The sequence below is a fragment of the Gambusia affinis genome, linkage group LG09 (genome assembly GCF_019740435.1).
Source record: "Gambusia affinis linkage group LG09, SWU_Gaff_1.0, whole genome shotgun sequence".
NCBI classification, from domain to species: domain Eukaryota; kingdom Metazoa; phylum Chordata; class Actinopteri; order Cyprinodontiformes; family Poeciliidae; genus Gambusia; species Gambusia affinis.
Window position 1 is genome coordinate 21,485,398 of NC_057876.1, and position 27,088 is coordinate 21,512,485.

Below are 27,088 nucleotides of genomic sequence, written 5' to 3' on the forward strand. Positions count from 1 at the left end.
CACATTCACCCAGTCGCACTCACAAACACACACATTTATACCGATACACAGATCGGTAGGCAATTTGGGGTTAAGTGCCTTGCCCAGAGGCACATCGACATGTGGCAGGAGGAAACTGGAATCGAACCCACAACCTTCCGATCGCAAGACGACTACCGTAGAACCACAGTCGCCCATATTTTAAGCCATATTTGATATTTACAACATTTTGTATAACAACTGAAGTTAACACTGTTACTTGATAATGCTATAAAATGCCACTGTGTGGCTAGAAAACACATGATAGTGCTCCTTTGAAATAAACGTTGTGCACCAACAGTGTGGAAAATGTACTGAATTAGGCTCAAAACTAAATGTTATTTAGATGTGATATTTTCTCTAAAAGCCACAAAGGTTAAGTAGCCGCTGCGTGGCCATATCTGCCATGTATTTACTGCACTTGACAGGAATTTGTGGCATTACGAGTGGAGAGCAGTCAGGATTTGGCACCTGGCTCCCTCTTCTTTTTTTTTTTTTGCACAGGTCTGTTGCAAGGCTGTGGTTTTATTGTTCATTTGCAGAGGCCACAGGGGCTGACTATTACTGGGTCATAACTCGACAGGATGATGAGGGATGAATTCTAATGTGGATCCGTCACCAATAGGGACAGGAGCTGGGTGGCAGGAATGAGAGATGGAGGATTCATAGGGGAGATGGGAATAAAGTGTGTCAGGAACAGGGACAGACAGATCTCAAATGTACACAAACACATATGTATGCTACTGCATATTCTCTTGTTTTTACCAACAATGTTGGAAGTATACAGCCAAAGTGTTTTTTCACTTTGTTTTTTGTTTTTTTCAGTTTTTGTGCAGCTTTATTGTATATTTGTAGTTATATTGTTGAAGTCATTTTTTTCCAGATCATTCGAAATGTAACAAAAGTAAACCGGATCTCACAAGCTGCAAAATGAAAGTCAGTATACTTCGATGAGCAACACTTTGTTGTTTTTCACTTGTCAGAAGAAAAAATAAAGGCTGCAGTTTGTAAGAAAAGGAACAAAGCTGGGCAGAAAAAGAGAAATGGCAGAAGAGGTTCGGAATAATCAGTTCCACCATTCGGACACATGGCTGCCTCCATGTGGTAAACCTCGCTGACAGATGCTTAGAGTAAGAGTAAAAGGAAAGGTATTAGGCAATGACATGTGAAATAGAGGGCAGACTGTCGAGCCCCCCTGCATTGCAGATGTACTCCACTGCGCCATAGTGGACAGACAACACTGAGCAAAGCAGTGTGAGGACACACTGTTTCAGAGTATTTGGCAAAGCAGCAGCTCTCCCAGACCTTTTACACTTTAAGGGATTGCATCTTAAAAGGCCAAATATCATCAAATTTTGGAGTCAGAAAGTCAAGGAATTGAAGCTAAAAAAAATTTTTTAAAAATCACATTTTGCCTTTTAATTTTGCTTTCAAAGCACCTAAATGAGATTGACATTATGAGTCACACTCTGAAGACAAGATGTGAACATGCAAATACGAATGATGACATAATGTAACAGCATATGCCTGGAGTCCCACTACTGTAAATGGAGAGCAGATTGTTTTCTCAGATAAAAAAAAAGCTCCTTTATTAAGGGAAATATGTTGAATGGCCATGTGGCCACTGATTAGTGATTTAAAAACTGATGTAGAGCCCTTTTGCTGCAAACCATCTCTGCAGTAAACATCAGCGTGTTTACTGTCTCATCCACAAAAACAGTTTCTCACTTTAGGCTCATGATTATAAACCTATTTGTCATGATCCTGAGTTGTTTTTATTTCTTCTGTGTTTGCTTTCTTGATTATTTTCTTGCTTATTCATGCTCAGCATAGATCTTGCTTATTAGTTCATTCTGTTGTTTTCAGCTTAGTTTATCTCTGTTTTTTCTTAGACTAGTGTTTCACCTTGGTTAATTGTGTATGCTCTCCTCAGCTTCCTCTCATGTTCACAAGTTTTCTTCATTTTGCACCTTGTTTCCAATCAACCGCCTGTTACTTGTCTAGTAATCAAGCTCCTCCATATTTAAGCTTCTCACTTTCTGTTACTCTCAGCTGGATGTTCCCGTCTCTCTGCCATCGCCTCCTTCTTAACCGCCGGCAAGTTTTTGAATTTATTTTCAGTAAATTCTGTTATTCATATCTCTGCCTCCAACTTGGGTTTCATTACAGCGCAGCATTATGTCTCTGTTGGGATTTTAGATTTAAAGAAAGGAGAAATCTAAAGCTGTAAAATAAGCAGGGAGTCAGCAGTCAGACCACTGACTTTGTTGTCTCTTGGTGCAACAAATCCACTTTTCTCTTTGGAGTCTGTGAAATAATTGACTGCCCTCTTCAAACCCTATTGAAGCAGAATTCAGCTTCTATGTACCTCAAATCTGTAATATTTCCATAAAACTGCAAAACAGCTGGAACACTGAGTTCCTTCAAATCAAGGATATAAAACCCACATGGTTACAGGCTAATATACATATGAGAAAAATTTATATTAGCCTTAAACAGTTTGAGTGGCACAACAGGCAGAAACATCTTTCACAGATTGATTTTTGGTAAAACATGGAGAACTTTGATTTTTAGACAAGTTAACATCAATTTGCATCATAATAACAATGTTGGTCAGATCCGTATCAAAACCAAAGATTGCTTTAAGTCTGGGTTCCTTTTTTCAGGTTTCCAGGCTACTGCTTTCAAACTGCATTTCTCCTCCTGTCTAAAAGCCATATAAGGTCTTTATTACCTCTTGTTGGAGAAGGAGACTATCTTTACTGCTTTCCTCCCGGTCATTGTAGTGTACATAAATGTCCTATTTGGATGTTCCAAACTTCGCTTTTCAGTAACATTTGGCAGCGTTATCGACTGGCATGTTGTCTTTTTTTTTTTTCCTTTCTTTTTTACGTTTGTACATACTTCTTGTTTTCAGTCATGAACATTAATCTAGCTCTTGTGAGTTACAAGCTTGAACACAGCTAAAAAAGGAAAAGTTGTAAATAATTATGATATACGCCCCTTAAAGTTTGCAACGCTAACATGAATTTCAGAAGAGAAAACACAGTGGAATATATTGAAGTTTATAAATCTGACAATTAGTGAGTGTAAGAAATACCTCATGCAGAATATATTTATATTTTATGTGGTAAAGGGGCTCTGGTTATTTTATTTCTGTAGAAATATAGGTTGGTCCAACAGAGAGTTATAACTACTTGGGCAGAATAATTTCTAGTTGTAGATTTTTTTTTTTTTTATTCAGTGTAGATTAAATTTTAATGCTCCCTGAGGGAAAAATGCATTGTTTCAGTTTTCAGCTGAGGAGAATAAGACATAGCTAATAATAATAATGCAACCAGGAGAACTGGGAATAATTCAACAAGTCGCCACCAGCTGAATGTGCAGAATGTAATTGTGGGAATGAATAACAATCATAGATGTTCTGCAGTGACAGATTTAGGCTTGCAGTAGATTTTCAGCTCACATCACTATTTATTCCCATTGCAGGAGAACTCCAGACACAAGCTCTCCAAGAAAAAGGAGAAGAAAAGGAAAGTAATGCATGCATATGCAAATACAGGTTGCCATCACCACAATGAGATATGGAGATGCAAAGAAACTTCATCATTCAAGTCTGTACCATAGGCCCCTATATAGAGAGAGATTATTTTTTCTGCCTTTATCAGATCATCTCGTTCTCTGAAGCACATCACCAGAAACTTGCATATTCTGTTCAGCTCTGTCATATTGCCAGCAGGCAGAACACAGCAGAAAGAAGGGGGTGGGAGGTACTGGGTTCTGTTTTTGGGATTTGCAACTAAAGCATCAACCCCTTGCCTTCTCACAGCACAATGTTCAGAATGCCTTGCAATCCCCCACATGACGGGACAAAGGCTTTGTGCTGCAGCTCACATTGAGTCAGCAGGAAAAAACAACAAAAAGACAAGGCTCCTCCAGCGCCTTCTGTCTTTTCTGCGGGAAACAGACCAATGGCTCTATTAAAGCAGCAGCGGGAGCGGCACCATACACCCTGGGTAAAATGGCTGTCAGATTTGTCACTTTCAAATGACATACCTATTAGAAGCTAATAAAGCCCCTGAGCTAAGTTGAGCCAGCCGGCACAAATCAAGAGTACAATTCAGCAGAAGGATGGGATGTTGAGGAGAAACAGAGATATTTCTTTGCTTTTGTGTAAGCTTTTGTTTGCTTGTTCAGCTCCTGTCAAGTTAGACAATGCAGTTCCTCCCTCAGAGCCTAATCGATGCTGCAAATGTCAAAGACTAGCCATGGTTGCATAAGGCGAAAACATGACTCTTTGCATGATGTTGTCAACTGCTGGACAAAATCTTTGACAGCTGATCCCGACTCCCGAAGCACACAGCTTTGTCTTATGCAGTAAATTCTCCTCATCCACTCAATGCCAATGATCCAGCCTAATCTCAAAGCAGTTGATTATCAGCTCAATCTCCTCCTCCCAGCAGCGTCTCTGTGTGAGGCATACAGTAAGACCTAAATATTTGTCAACAAGCAGCAGGTACAGTATGTCCACACATCTTGGATTTAAAGTTTTAGGCTTCTGTAATTACTCTTCAAAGACAACCGCTTTTAATTCGGAGGTAATTATGTTTGCTTTTTAGATTTTCAGTCCAGACGATTTGTTTGAAAGTTGAAATGAATGCACACACAAGCAGACATAAAGCTTTTGTAATTCAGGGAGCATCTATTGGAGATTACATCGTCGTGTTATTAAGACAGCCCCGCTCAAGGGTACTATTATTGTACACATGCACAGTAAAATACTCTTCCTCCCACCCACCCACACACACACGCGCACAACACACAGTCAGGATTTCTTAATTGGCTTTGCACTCACAACAGAGTTGTATTTTTACAGCCCCCCTTATTGAAGACCAAAACTGAACTCCTAAACCTTCTCTGTTGTGACGTGGCTTTCAATATATAATGGCAGATTTTATCACCGCAATAAAAGTAGATTGGTCACACTACGGTGTCTTTCTAAAAGCAAATAAAATTTCTGTAGTGTTGAAATTGTAATGGGACTATATAAATTTTATCAATCAATACATTGATTAGTTATACGGTGGCGACAGACCCGAGCATAAAACCTGCTAAAGAATGAGGACATGGCTAAACTGACCATGACTACAGCGAACATCTGAGGCTTAACTGGCTTTCACACACGATTATATTCTTGTTTCATGCATCATTTCGGTTATCTTCACGTATCTTTTGTAGAGCAAATTACAAGTGAACTTTTGAAATGCAGCTTCATAAAATGTTTGCAGTGGACACTTTTCAGCCAAGTGGCTTTAATGTGAAAAAACTGCAGAAGGATTTCTGGTGTCATCAGCAGCTTGTGATGGGCCGATTTCTGCATTTCTGTAGAAAAGCGGAAATTTTCTCTACACACAAAATATATTTTAAGGAGGAAGAGACACAGAAAAGTTGTTTGATATCCATTCATCGATTTTCTATGCAGGGTTGTGAAATCTGGGTTGGACTATGTCCAGTGGTCAGCAGGCAAGAGAAAGGCTACAGCCTGGAAAGTTAGGCCATCCAAAATTAAAACTTTATCAAACTCATCTGCATTCCTGATTTTGGATGATTGTAGTTGTAGAACTTGGTGGAAAAACTTGCATGTCTGGGTGAAATCCACAAAGACAGGAAGTTAAACCAAAGGCTGTCTTGCTGCAAGGCAGTACTGCCAATATCAAGGCCATCATTCATCCTGATAAGTAATGTACAATTGCAGTCCAAAGTCTTGACACCAAATGTTTTTGTTGAGCATCACTTATTTGGTGGTGTTAGATTTTTATTTAAGTAAAAGAAGTTAAATGATAAACATTTAATAAGTTTCAAATACTTTTTTTTTTCCAGAAATACACCAAGTTTATGCAGTGCATCAGTGGGTTATAAGTTTCTACTGCAGGCAGTCCTTTTTTAGACGTCTAACATCCTGGTCTTCCTTCCTTGGCCACATTGATGCTTCCTTCCAAAAACTGAACATCTTTCCTCAGAGCTCTTCATAATCTAACAGCTGATTGGGATGCAAACTTGGCAGCAACAATATCTTTGCATTATCCTGCACATCAATGACAATTTCTTTTTGGTTTAGTCTTTTTGGTGAAGTACAGAGGTGGAAGTGTGATGATGTTGGGCTAAATGACTGAGAAAGGAGTTGACATTTATGAGCAGCAAAACCATCATGTGTTTTCTTCTTTCCACTTAATTGTCACCAACAAAAATTACTGTATCTGGCTGTAGCATGTAAGAATGACGTAAGCTTCAATTGGTTTTTATGCAGTTGAAAGACAAAGTGAGGTGGATTTCTGAAAACATTTAAAAAGTTAAATGTTTAAGAGTTTGTCTTACAATACAGTAAAATGCCACAGCCACACAATCCTCTCAGCATGGGCCGAATCAGCCGTGATGACACACAGACACAGTTCAATAGGCTGCACTGCAATGATTCGGGAAGCCCTTTTTAACAAATGACTAACAAATAGATGATGGAGGAGTACGGAGTGGTTATTGAATTGAATGGTTTTTGACAGGCTTTTAGTCCAGCAGTGTTAAAAAAAAAATCTTTTGGGAATGATTATAATGACTGAGAGCTACCAAGCTCAACTCTGGACAGCGGAGAATAGATGGCTTTGTGGAGCCACACTTGAGTTTTAATGAACCTGTTGATTATTGTCATGCACTCAAGTGAGATTTTCACAATAAAAGTTGTAAATATTCTGCACAGTTTTCAAGTAGGTTTTTAAAAAAAACAAGGAAACATGTTGGTAAATCCATGTTGTTTATGCCCATAACTGATGATTCAAGCCAATAAGAAGTCTGCAGTGGTGAGATAATCTCAGACTGATTCACAAAAACATTTACCAACAAAAATATTATCCATTTAGGTGCTACATGCAGTGGAAAAATAAACCCTACTGAGCTGGTTGATCTGTACTGAATATGTTGAACAACTTGAACAAGAATAATTAGTGCAAAAGTCAAGAGGTAAGACCCAGCCTCAACTTTACTTGGTTGCTATTTTAAACTTGTTGGTACATAAAAGTAAGAATATACAATTTTGTATTTAAATATATATAAATATATTGCAGCACAGCAATTTTTCAAGAAACTGAAACATAAAAGCTAAACCTGTAACTAAATACTAGATGAACAAGTTTAATTTTCAATCATAATAACCCAGTGGTTAAAAATATTTGTAGATCTTTGTTATATTTTCTTATATCTAATGACTTATTTATGTAAAGGTGCTTACATTAGATTGAAAAGTTTGCTTACATTTGAATTCAGCTGCTGTATATTTTGCTACATATGTTGGTGCAACACTGCACCAGATTAGCTTGTTAGCAAAAAGTGGCTTACTGTCAAGTTTGTTTTTTAAATTTACAGTAAAATAATTCTGTTTTGACTGAGTTTTTGCTCTCAGATTCTCAATTAGGTGGATATTGTTAACTGTAGCACAATAATAATAGCACATTTACATTTAGTTATTTGATATTTGTTATTTTAAATCCAGCATTATTTTGACCACCAGGTGGAAAGGTCCTTTCAACATGCAACAACAAGAATTAGTGGTATACATCTCCTGATATGACAATAATCTACAGGAGCTTTAGCTCTCGAGTAAGAGATATTTTTACCTAATATGTTTACTCTAGTAAAAATATTAGGTAAAAAGTCTACTCAAGTACTGAGTAACTGATTAAATTACCAGTGATTTAATATTTTTCAAAAATTACATGATCAGACGGAGCAAAACACAGTTATGTGGAAAATTTTGTATTTTAAGGACAAAAATTACAAACAAAATCATACAAAAGATTTGTTTTTTTCAAAGTCAGTTTGTTTTGATAAAAATCTTGTAAAACTTGAACAAAACCTGCAGGTGTGTGTCTGGTAAATTTTTGGTTAAAACATGTTTTGTGAGAAAATCCTGAAATTCTCCTCAACTAAGAATAGCAAGATTACAGAATAAAATAACTCAAATAAAAGTAAAATGTACAGTTTAGTAAAAATACTCCTAAAAGTAAATTTTTTTTTCAAAAGAGTTGCTCAAGTCAATGTCATTGAGTAAATGTAACTATCCAACTCTGGGGTTAAGATACAAGATACAAAAAGTATGATTATTCAAATTCAGTTCAATGTTTTAAAAGTCCAACACAGAGAAAAACTCTACCAGCAGAAAAAAGCTAAGTTTGGAACAATAGTTATTAAAAAGTGAACAATATTAAACAGTTCTTGCTAAACTAGTCATTTGTGTCTAAAAAGCCAGAGAAATCTGGCAGTCCAGTTGAGCAGGACATGAAACTTTTAATGCTCCAGGATCAGATAGATATGTAGAAAAGTGATGCAGAGATTATAGTCATTAATTTGGTTTGATTCATAATTTCCGGCCATTTGCTGCAGCATCGTGTCTTCCCCTATTTTCTCCATACTGAGTGTTTAACAAAGGCCATCAGTTCCAAATATATCTCAAAACAAACAAAAAAGGAACGATGGAATATTTTTCTCTGAAACACCCCATTGCAATAAAGCAATAAAAAAAATAAGGCAAATAAAAAATGTCTTTATTGTTTGCTATTTCTTTTCTCTGCTACATTTCTGTGAGACAAACAGAAATGTTGCTGTTATTTATGTCGACCTTTACTAGAGGGGCTATATCTGAAACATTCAACCATTTCCAAACCCCCCTGGCAAGACACCAAACATATAATGTTTGTGAATTGTTGCTTTAAAAGTGTATATTGTTCAGATTATGATGCTGTGTTCAGTTTTTGATGCCAGATTCAATCACTAGAGTGCCCCATTATCATCCGTCACTGCTTCCTCCAGACTTCAGGCACAACCCATCATCCTGCGACTCCTTGCCAAAAACAATGAAATTTATCCAGATCTCTGCCTGGTCCAAGACCGCATGGATAACAATGACCCTACTTACTGATTTAACAAATGTTCGCCTCTGCTGGCCAACAAATGGTCTGACACATAACCCCATTCAGCAAAGTGTGTCATCTTTCTTATGCTCCCCTCTTATAGATTAGGCTAACAGGACAACAAATTAACATGTAAGATTTTGAGGTTGTAGTACAGAAATGTTATTATGTTTGGATGGACCAAAGCTCGTGGTTTTAAATTCACATCATGCTGGAGCAATGAATATGAGAGTGGTATTGATTTTATAATCTGACCCTTGGAAAGAGATCAAAACAATTCCTCAAACTATGGAAATATTTGTTTAAACGAGGAGGAATAACGATGAGGAGAGAAAGGCTTTAAAGGAAAAAGATTCTCTCTAGGGCTTGATAACTTTGACTTTGTATGGGTTACATTTCTAAAAGCTTTTCTTCCACGTTACTTTCTTTCTTATCTATCCAGTGCACCTGTAACTGAGACTTTCAGCAGCAGCTGAAGTTTTTGCATGCTCAGCCACCCACAACTTTTCACACAAGTGTGTCTGGATGCACTAAATCGACCCAACATCTGTCTGATGTCTTAGTGAAGAGGCCATCTTTTCCCTTGTCCATCACGCATCAACCTCTCAAGAGGACCTCTAGCCACCTGCGACATCTCCTTTCAACCACACAAACAGACACTCAGCCCCGCCCTTCCCGCCACATGAATAATGCATCCTCAGCCAGTCAGCAGTGAGCTAATGAGTCAATTTCTTAGAGAGCCAGGAGAGACTGATACCCATGTGCTATGATGGTTAGAACAAACCGTCACTTCGTTCAGGTCGTACTCGGCACCAGATGGCCAAAGGCGGGAGGTGATGCATTATGGGTCATACCTCTCAACCCTCCAGAGCCGCCTCACGGTGATAGGAGGAGGGTAGAGCCCGCAGTTTGGCACGTTTGGTCAGATGAAGGTGTGTCCATCACAGTTCAAGGATGAACAACACTTTAAATTATGCTGTGGTACGACTAGAGGCATATTAGTTTCATTCCACTGGTCAGTGGTGTCCAAACGTTTTGCACCAAGGTCCAAAAAAGGTCCACGTGTGTTTCTGAGTAAGAAGTCGCTGGATGTTTGTGGCATAACTTTATCTATATTTTTAGGGGTGCACCGATTGCAGTTCTTTGGCCGATCTTTGAAAAAAGTGATCTGTCGATTCCGATTTTGGCCAATGCTAATTTGTTTTGTCTGAAATGTTGCTAAATATAGCAAGAATGTTGCTGAGTTGGCAGCGAATTTGGCCCGCAGGCCATGAGTTTGGCTCAGCTGGATCACTGAAATACTCCTTACTTGTTTAACTAAGATCTGTTTCAAAGAACAGAAGAGACATTGGGGTCCAACCTCATACTAACAAAGATACCCCTAACAAATGGACCTGTGTATATAATATGGCAATAAATTACTTGCTAGTTAGCAAAGACACTTTACTAATCAAATTTAAATGATTAATTACGCATGGCGGAGTTTATAATCACTTCAATGCCCTATTTTAGTGAACCACAGCTTTTGTTTGATTAGTCCTTGTTTTCTCAGAGTTATTCAAATCATGACCATGCCTGAAGCACATTTCTTGACCTTTTTAATTTCTTAGTGGTTATATAAGACTTCGTCTCTGCAGCCAGGATTTGAAGAGCAACGGAGTTCAGCTTTGATTTCATGTGATATGCTTGCCAAAAAATCCAAGTGCATGTCTCAACCAAACACACAATAATCCCAGAGGATTTAAAGTGTGACCGAGGCAGTTTAAGATGACTCCTAAAGCTGGAAAGCTCTTGTGACAATTACACTCTCTCCCAGTCCACTCAGCTGCTCTAACAGTCACTTGGAGGGAGAGAGAACTTCTTCCAGTGTCAGAGTGAAACACTGTGTAAAGACCAAGATTTCATTAATAATCCTTTCAAAGTGAAATGTCTGCCGCTGCAGTTTCGGTGTGATCGCACTGACAATCACTGCAGTCTGTGAGGCCAAGCTAAAACAAGGAGCTTGAGCCAGCGTACATGATGCAAAATGCCATAAAACAGACAATTACAATCCTTATTTCATAGAACATTCTTAGCGCAATACTTTCCCTTTGGTTCCTGCCTGCATTTCAACAGAAGCTTGAGCTTTTTGGAAGTGAATCAGATGCTTTATAACTCAGATGAGATCTTGATAATGTATGGTAGCTGCATCCGCATTACAGTCTGGAAAATCACTTGCAGATAGCACCAATATGGCTTTAACACAAACCGCACGCACAATAAGTCTAATTGCAAAACCACATCAACAATTAGTGGAGAATCCCCCCCTAAACACAGGCTCTGCGCCACACTGTCTGGCTCCTGCTGACAGATCTTTATTAGCTTTAGGTGCCAGGAAGATGTGCATATTGATTACCACCTGCTTCATCTATCTCCCTCCAAACATTCATGATCTGCTAATTCGTATTTCAAAAGCATCCATTTAGATGAGCCCTTGCAAGCTGTTAATAATTAATGATATTTTTTAATCGTATATTTTATGATATTGCTACCAAAATATCATCCGCTGTCTGGCCTTCATCAACATTGAATAAAAAAAAACAAAAAGCAGTTTGTGTTCACCAAGCTTTTCAGCTATAATCTGAAGAATGTGGCACAAATATTTAAATACTCCCAGGGTTGTTTCATTATGCTCACATAATGCAGAAAGTAAATAGGCACAAGGATAAACAGCTACTGAAAACAAGTGGATTGATGGATGATTATGTGAATACATGGAAAGATTTACATTTGCTTAGGATTTCATTATGCATGCATCAGTCATTCAAAACTCACACAATCAACCTGGCCTTTATGTGCCTATTTACTTTCATTTTTATAAATGAGCGTTTGATGCTTCACCATGCTTCACCCTGAGCCTCATCAATGGCAGCTAACATGATGTGATTCATAGCTCCTCTGTACATCTTTATCACAGAGATGCTTAATTACGTAGAAGTTCCCACTCAAAGGACAAGTCAGCACAGGAGATTTGTCAATTGTCTCACAAACAGACAGTATCACTAATTAAATTTAATTTAATTACTCGGCTGCCTGTAATAAAAATAGTCTACAAGTACAGTCTTTAGGTGACACTGACAAGCATGCAGTGCATTTGATATCATACTGTATGTTCATTTTAGGCTTACTGAGACAAAAAAACAAAATTTAAATAATACGTACCACACTCCCCACATTTCAGTCAAAATTTGCACGCATGGCTCCAATGGACTGAAAAGAAGAGCAGAAGATTGGACAGTCAGGTAGGCCTGTCACGATTACAGATTTAGCAATAAATAAATCTTTAGCGATAAATGATAATGTTGTTGCTTTGATTCCATTTTCAAGTAATCGTAGGTTACAGTAAAGTGCGAACACCTGACAAAACTTACTTTGTAGCATTCAGTCTACTCTGAGAAGGCCGGAACTGATTTATTAAAGTCATCCTTGTGCACCATCAACCACCGTAAGAGCTAAACAAGAAAAATAAAAATTACAATCGTTTTCATCGTTCGTGAAGCATAGCTCATTACATTTATACAAATCCTTCCATTAATCATTAATTAAACAATCACAGAATTAAAATACTTAAAGTTCAGTCGCCATTACCTTGTTCTCTTACTGACTGAAGCTAAATTTAAGTTGCGTTTTTCTGCCTTGCTGTTAACCTTTTCCTTAAACTGTTGTTTTGTTACCATGGATACCGTGTATGTTAAGTCTGCCAAAATAAAAGCACAGAACTTTAACGGCAGTTACAATAAACAAAAAATCTACATTCATTTGGCCTTTACTCACTTTTTGGTTTCAGCACAAACTGGCGCGGTTCGTCTTGGAAAAACACGCGGTGTTTCTGCCTCTGCTGTCACCCATCCTAGCTTGTAGGTTTTAGTGTCAAACATTTTCCCGGTTTTGATATTCAAACAAAGCTATTTCCGGATTAAAGCGCGCGGGGAGGTAGTCGCGTGATGACGTCATCAGGACGTTGTACTCATTTTTCTTAAGTTAAACTGAAAAACAGTGTGATCATTTTGAATTATTTTCTGTTTAGATGTTTATCAATAACATTTATCTTAAAAATAAATCCTTAATGTGTAGACTTTCTGACCTTTGAACTTGTTATGTCTGTGTTTGCTCCTCTTCAAAAATAATTTTTTTTATCAAATACAACATTCAAACACTTTAGAAACTCAAATGAATTCTTCTCTATGGTGCCTCATAAGGGTCAAAATATTTGTGTACAGTATTTAATAAAAAAAAAAAAAAACTTCGAACTGAATGTCAAATTTAGCTCTAAAATTCCAAAATATATCAATGTGAATTTTTAACTTGAAGTGAAAATAAATTAAAATTCAACCAGGTAAAAATAATGATAATGACAATAACAATTTTTTAGGTTAAAAAAAATTTGGAATATATTTTAGCACTGAAAAAGTGAGCACAAATATGCAACATTAAAATTTCAGGGACATTTTAAACTCAAATCCTGGCTACATCTATATTTCTAGATGTAGTCAGGTTTCCAAATACTGTGACGTTTTGACAATTTATTTAAAACATACACTTTGCAGCATAGTCGTATGTCAAAACCAAGTTCATAGTTAGTCTATAAATTGTTAATCAATTCACATTTGCAAATCCTTTAATTGTGCCTGATCCTTTCTGCATACTACAAAAGGCATTCCTGCTGCATTATGGTTCAGTCCACTCTGCTGCAATAAAGAGTACATTTATTTTTAGCCCTTTTCACATCTTCACCAGTGGTGCTAATAAGTGTGTGAAGGTGGCTGTATAATAATTGATGCCTGGGTCTCTCTCTGAACTACAGCAGTCTGCATCAAACTGTCATGATATTTTGACATTTTACTTTTATTCAGATTTTGACCAGGCTTAGGCAACAAGAATGCAATATTTGAGAAATACTAACATCCAAGAGTCTGGCTGTTATTTGTGTAACTTAGATGTTTTTTTCCCCTCCTTTTTGAGTTAAAATACAGCTAGTTATTAGTTAGGTTTGGTCAGTAAAAGTCCTCTGAACTTCTGGTTTCCTTTTTTCCTCCTGATTGTTTTTATATCTGTAAAATCACGAGGAGCAAGTTATTCAAATCACTGGTCACAATTAAATGTTCTGTTCTCACATAAAATATTTCAAAATGATATAAATTGCTAAAAAACCAAATTAAAAAAAGGTGTTTAAGTGATGCATACTAATTGTCAAACAAATCTGTTCAACTTTTTCCATTTGAGATTTTCCAAACGATTCTGTCAGCGTTTGAACAAGCAGCAAATTTCTCTCTTTTTTTTTTTTCCAGATTTAATGACTTTTGGAAAGTTTGTGTTTTTTAACTAAATTTGAGCTCAGACTCCCAAAATCCCTGCAAATGTTTCTTTGATTTGACCACATGCTGTGGGAACAGGCTGAATTATTCATAGACACATATACTGAAAAAAAAAACTACTGGAGTTATTTTTATCAGTTCATCAGCCTCCATCGATATTTTCAGACCTTAAAGGAAACCATTATTGCTGAAAATGTTTCTTACATTTGAAGAAGATTTAATCTGAAGTGACTTCCCTCATTTGCCAACAAAGGAGCAAGATCTGATTTTTAGTTTGCGGCTAGAAGAGGGGAAAGGATTATAAATAATGACAGTATAAAATTTGCAGGGCAAAAGATACAACATGTCTACAAATATGATGCGATCAACACCATGGATGTTTTTTTTTTAATGATGTACTAACCGTTTGGTATCATTATCCATTTCTGCCCATAGACACAAACAGAGACAAACAACAATAAACCTGGAGTTGACCAACAAATTCAGCTTAACTGGCTCAAAACAAAGCTACTGTAACATCAAATGATGCTCGTTGTTATTGGATGCAGGACCGATGGTTGTTGCTGATGTTGTTACTTTTGTTTTTTGGAGGTTTTTTTACCTACTTTGTCAAAATGTAAAACTATTAAACTGACATGTTTCTCTTCTTTTGTTTCAAATCAACAGGCTGTGCTTCACTGTTAAAGCAATTTAAGTATATAATTCTACCTCTAAATTGCAGTTTAAACTCATGCCCAGAGCAACAATTTAATAAACTCTTTATTTTGGGAAAAGGGGTCAACCTTATTTTCCAAACATCAAAAGAATTAGCTTTCACCTTTTTAGTCTGTGTCCTTTTGATCGGGCTGTCAGCTGCCACAGCCGTCATGCTAAGACTTAAAGGTGGTGTTGATGATGAAGACCAGTGCAAAATAAGGAAATGGAGAGAGTCAAGTACTTCAAAGCTGCCTTTCTCACATATTTTATTTACTCTATTGTCAGAAAAAATGTTATTAAAAAAATCACACTCCTCGTTGCATTTCAGTTTATGCAGTTTGACACTGCAAGAGTAATATCCAGGTAATTATTACATTTCCCTGTCACATTTCTGTATTATTTCATATTAATATTTAAGAAGATTCTGTTTTCGAAGTTAATCAGCATTTTCTGGCTGGTGGAATGAATAAAAATATTTTGTCATATTTTTCAAACAGAAGAAAAAACTAGAATAGGCTAAATAAATTTGCTTGTAGAAGTGGAAAATCTGTAAACTTGTTAGCTGCCACCATACAGAACAATCTTTAATTAGAAATTACAGTCTGAAAAGTTAAAAATTTCACAAAAAAGAATAGAAAAACAATTTGTCTGACTGGTAGGATAATGTGGTTTGAGGATATTAATGTTTAAATACAATGAGTGCACACAGACAGACGGCATGCTGGAAATAAAACCAAACTGCACTGGTTGAAAGGTCACTGATTACAAAAGTGGTTCTCACAATTTATACAATAAATATCACCTCAACAGAAGTTTAATTTTTTCAGTTTGTCGTTTAGCCTTTATGATAAAAAAAAAAGAGAAAACTTTCTTATCCACTGCATGATTGTGTAAAGGACTGAAAGTAAGCGTTGTGAATTTTCCCTTTCCTCAACATCCCATCTGGTTACTGTGCAAATAAAACCCGTCAATAGGTGCAGTTACTGACGTGAAAACGTGTGTTTTAAAATATTAAAACACTTTCTTTTTGAACAAGTAGCTCTAGGATTTAAAAGTGGAAATCAAAGAGAAATTTGTAGTTGTTAGCTTGTATTGCTAATAGCGGTTAGCCTGGTTAGCTTGTATTCAAGTTAACAAGGAAGTCTAGTTTTTAGATTTAAATATTATTTCATGTAAACCTCTAGTATAAAGGGAAAACATACAACTGCGATACCATCGTTGGTTATTATGATGGAAACATAAATTGTGATAAACCAATATTTCCCAGAATCCTCTCCTCCTTTTACTCACTCATAATACCTCATCTCTGTGTTTTGCTACCTTTGATTTGATTTATATCAGTTGTGTGCAAACATGACAGTGAAAGTTGGTTTAAAGGTTCAAATGTGTTTTTTGAAACCAGATGTTGTTTTATTTTTTTATCTAAAAGTTGCAGGATGGTAGATCTCCAGGACTGGAGCAGGTAGATAGAAAGTAGACGGAGCAGTAAGTCAGTAGTGTCGCCGTTTGGTTCAGCTCTTCCTTCGTCAGTCTTTCACTCCATCCTATCATCTCTCATAAACAAGACATACAGATACTGGAACATCTCCACAGAAAGCAGGTCTTGACCTCCAACCTGGAGGTCACAATTCACCTTTTCCCGATAGAGATCAGCTTCCTCATACATTCCTGGTATTTATAAAGCTTTTGCTTTCTTCCAGAATTATAGATCCTTCCAATTTCCATATCAATAACTGAACATTTTTCCAACTCTTCTGTTTAGGTGCAAAACGTGTTTTGGCTTTGTATTTTTTTTTTTTTCAAAATTCTGTATTTTATAACGCCTCTCTCACCTTTTTAAGTTTTACAACCTTTTGTTCAGTACTTGGTCTGGCTTCGGTCCAAGGCTGTTAATGAAAAGATGCACACTTCCCACACTTCACTTTGCTCATATTTTATTAATCCCTGAAAATAATCAAAAGTGACACAGGCTAGTTTTCAAACTCTCATCCACACCTGTGAATCAAATCTGCTTCATACTTCCTGACACCTGCAGCAGTGGCTGTTATCAGCAAGGTCAGGAGAAAAGAGGCATCCGTTTCTGCAAAAGAAAAAAAGAAATTAAAAGTTGTTGGCAGTAATGCATATATATTCATGTCGACGTGTCAAATTTTCCGAATGCCTATATCATATCTAGCCCCCATTTGGAAGAGGAAGATCGAGCGGAGCACAGGTAAGCCAGTAAATTAGGTATTTTATTTCAAGCTTCCACACGCACTGGTGCAGACATGCAACACAGAGGATCCAACAAAAAACCAGAGACACATGCGAACTTAAACATGAACAGGGAAACGATCAAGAAAACAAAAAGCGCTGCGTCAATTAAAGAGAAAACTCAGGACCAAAACCCGGATCATGACAGCCTGCCTTGCTGAAAATGCTTTACATTCCTTCGTATTCCTGTGAGTCACAGCTGAGGACGTAGAAACGCCCTCAGCCTTTCCTGGCCTCACTTTGCACCTTTTTTCTGTCTGGGTTCATCAACAGAAACAAGAGCCTCGATTTGAACAGAGCATGATCCATGATCCAAAAGGAAACGGTTTCAAACTGACAACTATTTGTGGAGCCAGGTCACAGTGGGTGAAGCTTTTTGTGTCTCATCCTCCTTACATTGTTGGTAAGGTCATACGCTGCCAACTCACTGGCCTGATTGGCATGGAAGGCAGACGGTCTACTGGGGGGAGAATGAGCACTTCCTGCACATGCACACTTGGCACAGAAACAAGGTGTGGAGCTTACCCGCTTTCCTTCCTGAGGTTTTAGCGAGAAGAAAGACCGTTTTGGCAGACGGCCTCTTTGACGCAGGCTTTCCCTCGGGTTCAGAAGGGAGCAGACAAAGGGCTCCTTGCATTCAAAACTTGGCTTCAGTACAAATCCTTCTGAGAAACTCATAAGGCTTCAACTCTGAGTCTCCTCCAGAAAACTGAAAAGAAGCCGGCGAGACCCTTCAGTTTGGTTTCACTGTCTGAAACACGGGCACTGATGGTGGCCGCGTGCACCTGAAAGGTGGGGGCGAGTCGCCTGGGATCCAGGAGACGGTGCAGAAACTGCAGTGTGATTATAAAGCACTCAGGTCCAGCTACTGAGAGGGCAAAGCAGCAAAACACTAGGAGATGCACAGAAGGTTGGCAAAATTTGTTTGCGAGCGATTTCTCTTATGTGAAGAGGAACAACAGATGTGTTGAAAACAACACCTGGCTGGAAGACAAATGTCATTTTGAGTAAACATCTGGAAGCACTGTGAACTCTGACCTTGTATTGCGCAGATAGGAACTCCTTACACTAGCAGGTCAACTAGACACTAGAAATAAAGTATTTTTAAAATATAGAAGAAAGAAACTGAGAAACTGGTCAGAAGTAATTATTTTCAAAATAAATGCATCTTTTTTCCTTTAAACGTAAATAATATAATAATAACAGCAGTTGAAATTATTAAACAATTTAATTTGAATTAAAAAAAATCTTGGATTTTGTTAAATCATCTTTCTTCAGTCCTTCATGAAATCATTTATACAAGCACAGTGTAAGTGTTAGCATTTCCATCTGATGTTCACTTGTAAGGCTACCATGAAATTTACCCAATAAAAAAATTTACACAGGTATAAATGATTTCAACATAATGTATAATAAGTATAAAATTTAACTATGGTTTCATTAAACCTTTACTTCACCAGGCAAATGCTAATAACAATATCTTATTTGCACTGTTTGCCTGAAAGTCCTAAAACACTTAAAGGGTGAATATTGTCTAAAATTGATTCTTTGGAGCTTATATCATTTATTTAGTTATTTATTTAATACAAACAAGTTTTACAAAACAAGAGAACAAGCAATCAGTAGGACAGAGAAAAACATGTGGGCACAGAGCCAAGAACAAAATTATTTGTTTTCCACTTTTCTGTTTAAAACGTTGTAGGAAGAAGTGAACACTTACTTAATATTACCCCTTATCTCAATTTAATAAAATATATTACCTACTGACTCAATAATTATAAAAAAAATTGTAAATAAAACCATGTTATAACATCCTGTCATAGTGTTATACCACTTTGCTCCTCCAGACTAGCGGCAGCAGTAATTACCAAACAGACGATTCTGCTGAGATCATCACTCAAACTGCTTCTCAGTCCAATGTATCTAAAATAATGGTTGTAAACGGCATAATGGAGAAGCAATGCTGTGATAAAGGCGGCATATCAGAGGCCGAGCTTCTTAAAGAGACAGAGGCTAATTTTAAGGCATTAAGCTTCTATTAAGTTATGCTTGATATTTACAACTGAAGGTAACATAATTATTTGATTGTGTTATAAAACGTCCCTATGTACCTGGAAATGCTGCCACTTTAAAAGAAGAAATAGAAGTAGAAGACATTTATATACACACAATGAGCAAATTGTTCATACAAAAACAATGACATGACCTCTAAAACACTCTTTAATCTGCGTTTAAAAGCAGGAAGTAAAAGATGTAATGTATTTTGCTAATGTATTTTGAATCATTTGCAGCAGAAAAACAGAAAGACATGAGGCCAGAATGATTCTTTATAGGGACTTTTAACATATCAACATGGGAGGATCAAATATTGTATCTTCTTGTTGTTGTAACTGATTTAAATAAGGAGGTAAGAGACCTGTTAGCGTTTTATAAGCAAACAAGGGCCAGTGGATGTCACAATGAGACGGCAGTGAAACCCAATTAACCTGAAGGTACAACAGACAATGACAGAAGAGCAGAATGATTTACTTATTACTTATTTACTTTTATTTAAATAAATACTCATTCTCCTCACAATATTTCATTTACACGTTATTCAGTTCATCAATAAGTGTTCCCAGATAAATGATCTGCATTTGTGTGAAAGAAACATCTTCTCCACTGCATGTTTTTCTGTTTTCAGAGGAAAATAAAGATTTTCTGGGGTGACGATGGGCTGCTGTCGGACTGCTGTCAGGTGATTCAAAGTAAAGTCTAATCATCTCACCATTTATGTAATGAGACAGAATATGGACAAATTAAAGTTTATGTCTGCGTTCTGAACAGCCGCAATGCTGTGAAGTGTAAATCTTCTACCAACAGAAAAGGAAATCAACAAATATTTTGTGGCTCTTAGGCTTCTGTCATTACAGGATGGAGGTGAGAAGCAATTACAAGTTTGGAAATCGACTCTGATGATGCTTCGGTCTGAGCCTGCAATCATTTCCTGGATGCTCTGAGGAATATTTCAAGAAAAAGTAACATGAATTAACTTTTGAAATTTAGGCTCATTTTGCTGTTATAATAAGACGTAATAAAGTGACAGGTTTACATTGTCCTACAAAGTATGAATACAGCTACAGCTTTTGTTTAAAAACATGTTCGCACTGTGTTTACACAGGTACAAATTGATTTAATCATCTGCTGGGAATGTTGATTTCATTCTCATGTTATTTGAATCATCTGCTTTTGGAAAGGACTTTCTGTTTTTTTTCTTATGTGCAATTAAATAATCAATTTTAACCAAATTATTGTGTGTGCACTCCACTGGTAGGCTAATAATTATTTGCATAAATTGAGATACCACAGCTTGAAATCAGTAGTAGTTTCTCATTAGTTTTATTTCAGCTTGTCATGCAGGGCAATCTGAATTATTTACTGTAAAGTGATAGAAATCACAAAACTGGTTTAATTTTAACACATATGGAAAATGGAGATAACTCATTTATAAATAACTGTTGGCACTCAAGGTGAAGATTTGTGTCGAGCTCCAGATTAAATTAATGCTACATTTAAAAAACACAGTCCAGCGTTGAAAAGCAACTCTTCCATTTTTAAGTTTTGTTCTAGCTGGAAGCTGGTAACAGCTTTATGCATTTCTACGACAAAAATGTACAATATGTAGGCCTACAGAGAAAAAAGGAGCTATGTTTGGAAAGCTGAAGTCTGGATAAAACACGGTAAACATCCATAAAGTGAATATTTGTGTCTTACTTTAAGTAAAGAGAAAGATGTCAGAAGAAATGCAACAAACAACAAAAACGGCTACATTTGGAGGTATTTAAAAGTCTGTCTTTAATCTGCCATAGAAAAAAATGACAATTGTCATTTTTAATTTGAAACACAAGAATGTTGATGACATTCAGATAAACAATTACTGCTCCAGTTCTGACCAGCATTGTTCTTCTGATGCCCACAGCTGTCAATGCTAACATTTCTAATGCTAACGTTAACATTTGTCCAACAATAGAATAGATTTCAACTTTATTGTTGTGTCACAAGTACAAAGCAACAAAATGCAGTTTGCATCCGTCCAGAGACTAAAAATATATATTACAAACATACATTTAAGTTTTTAAAATAAAACTGTAAGCATATAGATTATGAATGTATAATCTATATTGTATAATACACAGTAGTGACTAATAGCTAAAAGTGCAGGTAAATAAATAGAATTTCAGGTAATGTCACCACAATATTTCATATGATAAAGACAAGTCTCAGTTTTTACTTCTCAGTTTTAACAAAGGTCATGTAGATCTAAAAATGTTTTTCCAAGGACTTCACCTGTTGACTCATCAAAGTTCAGCTGCTGCATCAAAGATTCACTTAAAACTATTTACTGGTTGGCTGGAAACACTCTATCCTCATTTGGCTCAGACACTGAGAACAAAAAACAACAACGAAGATGGAGCTGATAATCTGTAAAATAATAATAAAAGTTTGTTTTTCTTGATGAACTTCATGGTCCGTATGGAAGTGGCTTCTTGTTTTCCGACTCTAAATGCTCTTTTATTTAGAAAAATGCTTTTTAAAACTACTAATCCACTTTTAAAACCAAGGTTTCTATCTTAATGGTGCACACTTTCATTAAAAACTGCATTTTGTGTTTATTTGTGTTACCTCTGATTAATATTTAACTTTGTTTGATGTTCTAAGACACTGAAGCATGAAAAACATGCAAGAAGAAACAGGAAATTGTGAAATCTCAGTACTTTATTTTATACATTTATTTCCCCAGTAAAGAAGTTCACATTAATTAAAGGCAATATTTTTCTAAATTTTCAAAGTGTGGTGCTGCAATAACATTGATTTATTTTAAGGCCATCAAGTTTTACCAGGAAAGCCAATTAGATTTTAGACAAGGAACAAAGTTATGAAATCTAGGTGCTTTTGTTTCATGTGGCGCTGCTGGTTTAGTTCTGCATTAGTGAATCAAAACCTATTTAGCTGATATTTAATGTTTTAACAAAAGTATCCCCACATGATCTCACATTTTGCACCCAAATTATTCTTTTTCATGATGTTTCACCCCCAGTACTAAAACCTTTTGACTGGGTTTTATTTTTTTACTCCCCTAACTTCATCTTTAAAGTTTTTATTTTTTTATTTTCCATGCATGTGAAAGCTGTGTGACGTGTTGAGGCAAAACCCTTTATAAAAACCAGCAGAGGTGACATGTTCTCGGAGCAGAGAGAAAGATTTCTCGACTCGGCTGTAAGCGTTCGCCACATTATATCGCTATAATATATGTAAAGCCGTGTCTTTATGAGGGCAGTATTAATGGGTGGGGTCGGTGTTACTGCCTTAAACAAGGGATTAGCCTGTCGCTGATGAGTGGGGACTCTGTGATGGGATTATTTACGTTGCTCTGGTAGCAGGGTGCAGGTGTCATTAGAAATACAAATCCCTTAATAAATTTCTGAAATGGGGGCAGTTTTTGAAGTCGGGGTGGATTGCAGAGAGCACAGCCTGGAACAATGTTCGTGTCATCTGGCATCCCGCTAAATATGCATCACTAATCTGGCCGCGTTATTAAGTTGAGGAGTAAAAAGTTTTGCTTCACTTTGTCACCAGAATGTCTCACCATCAGCTGAAAGAGTGAACTGACAATGCAGCAATCAGAGGAAATAATAGCTTAGACTTCAGACGGTGGGGCACCTGAGTCATAAACACTTAGATACAGTAATCCGATCAAAGGACCTTCAATTCTTTCTCTAATTCCCCTGTTCATCCAGGCGGTGGCTTAGCATCAACTTCCCTTGCAGATGCATAGCATTAAACTTCCTTTAATCTCACACAGACTGTTGACGACGGACACATTACTGAGAGCACTCGTCTTTACCCAGGATTAAGCATCATGGCCCTGACTAATTATAAGTTGTATACCCAGTAATAAAATATAATTAGGCAACTTTTGATGGTAGAAGATATTAATTGGTTACATCATCAGCCCAACAATTCATCTGCTGTTGTAGCTTCAAGCAAAAGGCAGCTCTTGTTTCATTACTGTGATAAATGGACCTTCAGATTTCCCTCAAGTCAAACGTGCAGCTATAAATATTAAAAAAAACATTGCAAACACACCGACCTAAAAGGACTTTTTGTGGTTTTAATGTCCAACACTGAACATTTTAGAAAACATGTTTTTGATATGATCAAATTGAAAAAATTATGGGCATCTAAAAAAACTGAAAATTGTTGATTTGTTTAAATAATTTAACTTAAAAAGCCACGTTTTTTTTTTTTTACAATTATGGCTCAAATTTTGCACTTATGTGTTCTGATATGTTTTGCAAAAAAATCTGCACCTAGATGAATATTTTGCAAATAATTTGGAGTTACGTCTTACAGAAAAATTTCCATATTCTGCATTGCAAATAGACAAGGGTCCATTGTTCAATCAAGATAAAAAAAAAAAAAAAACAGTGACAACACATTACATAATTTTTGTATTATTAAATATGTATTTTCTTGCAACAGAGTTTCTTGAATTATTGCATAATTTCCTAATTAACACCTCAGGGCTTTTTCTTGCACACGTGCACCAGATGGACGAAGAGTAATTTCTTCATATTTCACTTTGCAGAAATAATTTTGCTATTCCAGGACGCTACATAAATAATATTGTGACTACCTTTTCATTTCTTACACAACAACCTTTGTGTAAGATTACATTAAAAAAAAAAACCTCTAAATTCCATCCATCCATCCATCTTCTGTACATCCTTGTCCCTAAGGGGGTCAGGAGGGTTGCTGGTGTCTATCTCCAACTGCGTCCCGGGCGAGAGGCGGGGTTCACCCTGGACAGGTCGCCAGTCTGTCACAGGGCAACACAAAGACATACAAGACAAACAACCATGCGCGCACACACTCACACCTAGGGAGAATTTAGAGAGCCCAATTAACCTGACAGTCATGTTTTTGGACTGTGGGAGGAAGCCGGAGAACCCGGAGAGAACCCACGCATGCACAGGGAGAACATGCAAACTCCATGCAGAAAGACCCCGGGCCGGGAATCGAACCCGGGACCTTCTTGCTGCAAGGCAACAGCTCTACCAACTGCGCCACTGTGCAACCCCCCTCTAAATTAATTATACAAATACAATTTAAAGAACCTGAAGTTTTCACACAAGAACGGGTCATCACCTACTCCAAACACTTTGTCTGTTTTATCCAACAGGAAGTTAGATAAAACACCGGACCAAGACTTCGTTCGTCCAATCACCGTCCAAGCCCCAGCTGATAAGGACCGCCATCCATGGCGTCGTGCGCTTTCCAGCTGAGCTCAACCCACCTCCACCCCTTCACCTCCACTCACTCAGCATCAGGCCACATCCTTCATCGCCTCCACCACCAGTGCCGGGTCCCGGGGGATGACGTTCCTCTCAGCATATGGAATGCTCATCCAAGCCCATCGCAAAGTTTGCGATGATCAATGTCCTTAGCCGGGGCCCGAGCGCCAAAGATTTAAATCATAGTGTCATTAAACTTTTCTAATGGTTACCCCTTTGTCTGTCTGAGTCTCTACAGATTGAAATACAATTTAAAGAACCTGAAGTTTTCACACAAGAACGGGTCATCACCTACTCCAAACACTTTGTCTGTTTTATCCAACAGGAAGTTAGATAAAACATGATTGGTTCTCCAGTCGTTTAAAGCCCTTTAAAAATCCTGAAATTAACAGCGCCACAGACTTCCAACCTCAGCCATCGCTGCTTGAAGGGAACAGATGTTGCTGCGATGCCAATTAAACCAGGGCAAATTGATAAAACCAAGCTGCCTCATCAGCCACGATGCCATTTCTCTTTATCAATTTGTAAACACAAGAAAGTCACACTTGCTGCAGTTTTCTTCCAAAGCAGTCTCTGAAAACACAGTAAATCACAAATATAACTTTAATTTCAGATTAATGTATTGAAAAGTTGAAGGTTTTCACATTTTTGCCATGTTGCATCCACAAACTTTAACGTTATTGGTCATTTATGTGATAGACAAACAAAGTACTGTGTAGTTTTGAGTTTATTTCACTCTACAGAAAATAGTGGCACTAATTCTCATAGTTTTTCAGACTTTTTCAGAAAGTTTAGGAACTCCAGAATAAAGTTTGTTTGTTATAGGAATAAGTTATTTGTTATAAATACAGCCTCTAGCTCTCCAAATAGTTCCCAGTCAGAAAGTTATTAAATTAAAATTAGAATATCTTGTAATGTATAAAGGTTGCATTTTTAGCTGCTAAAATGTAGCTTTGTGTGTTTATCATTAAGACATCAAGAAATCAGATTGTCAAAATAAGGATTATAATCGATCTTTTTGTCAGATTGCAAGAGGAAATCTTCTTCCTCATGGAGTCCAAACTGTTAAATTTGCCTCTTGGATGAAAACTTTTTTTGCTTTGTGTTGACATTAAATGCTTTAGAAAATATCACCTTGTTGAACTTTACAAAAATAAATAGCTGTGGCATTCTGGAAATAAAAGAAAACAAAGAGTATCTTTTAAAACACGCCAGAGTGCAGCTCAGCGCTCGCTCTGTTCAAGGTTTGCTGAAATTCTTCCCTGCTCTCTGTGCACACCGGGATTCATAGCACAGACAGACACTGAGTGGGAAAATAAACCCACTTCACAGGTGTGAATTTTACCCCATACATTGCAGAAAATAGGAGGTGGGATATCTGGGTGTTTGGCAGGTAATTTAGCACTTTGTACACAGTGTCAAACTTCACTGTGAGAGAGCTCAGATGTCAGAGTTGAGAGTGTGCTTTTCCTCCCCTGCGGTTTGTGTTTTAACTTCAGTTTTGCAGCTTTGGGACAAACCCGGTTGATTTAGACGACGCTCTCACTGATCAGAGCAACTGTAATAACTGATTGAAGCCTAAATGAACAGACTGTGCTGATTCAACCTAATGATCATTCAGAAACTCAGATTTATGATTCAGAGAACAAATGTATTTTCTGCTTCTGGCGGTACATATTATCCAAATTATCCATAAAGGCCTGTATTAATCAAACGTCCATTGAGCACAAATGCAAATGGGGAGTTTAATTAGGCTCTATTGTGATAAGTGGGACAACCTGATAATTAATTAAAAAGCGACAGAAGCTCTTTTATGACCAAGGGGGAAAAAATGGTGGTGCAAGTTAACATGAATTTTTGGGTTCTTGATTGGTGCATCTTGTCTCCTGGTTAGGCATAATTAGTTTCACCTGGCTCACGTTTTACAAATCATTCGCTACAGAGAAGAAAAAAAAATCTATGAAAAGTCAAGAAAAAGATGTTTCCTGGATTGTGTGGTTGCAAAAGTAAAGTAATTTAAAAGAATGCGGCTAAAAATTAGCTTCAGATCAATCACGGCATGATGTTTTTTTTTTTCTAAATGAGCTCAGAGATCCATTCTGACAGAACTTTCCATGCAGTTACACATATTTACATCATCTGAAACCAACAAGTCACATTTCTCTCTAATGGATTTTTGATAAGATTTAAATCACTGCTTTCAGACAGACAGAATCATTTTCACATTTCTGTAGTCATTCAAGCAGAAAAATATAAAGCAGTTTTATATTCACACTTTCATAGGGATCGGTTGGTATTTATATGAATACACTCAGACATAAAAAATAGAAATGTACAGAAATGAGAAATGTGTTGTTCTTTTGTCAAATGCTCCATGCGTACATTAAGCAGTAGTGACAAACAAGCTGTAAAATTACAACTTTTTAAGTAGCAGAGAAATCCTGCAGAGTTTCACTGATCAGATGCTGATCAACCG

The 27,088-nt window shown here is 37.0% G+C and overlaps 1 long non-coding RNA gene across 10 annotated transcripts in view; it reads right to left on the reverse strand.

The window, feature by feature from the left end:
• The window catches only part of LOC122837155, a 52,593-nt gene extending 39,420 nt beyond the window's left edge, over positions 1-13,173 (reverse strand). For 2 of the 10 annotated variants that reach the window (XR_006371709.1, XR_006371710.1), the window contains exons 1-5: positions 13,099-13,172; positions 12,789-13,000; positions 12,603-12,711; positions 12,386-12,466; positions 12,177-12,224 (exon numbers count right to left, since the gene is read on the reverse strand). This is a non-coding gene — a long non-coding RNA (uncharacterized LOC122837155). Of the gene's footprint in view, positions 1-12,176; positions 12,225-12,385; positions 12,467-12,602; positions 12,712-12,788; positions 13,001-13,098 lie in introns of all 10 variants that reach the window. The other 8 variants (XR_006371708.1, XR_006371704.1, XR_006371702.1 and 5 more) reach the window with 6 other exon arrangements.
• Between the last annotated feature and the right edge of the window lie 13,915 nt (positions 13,174-27,088).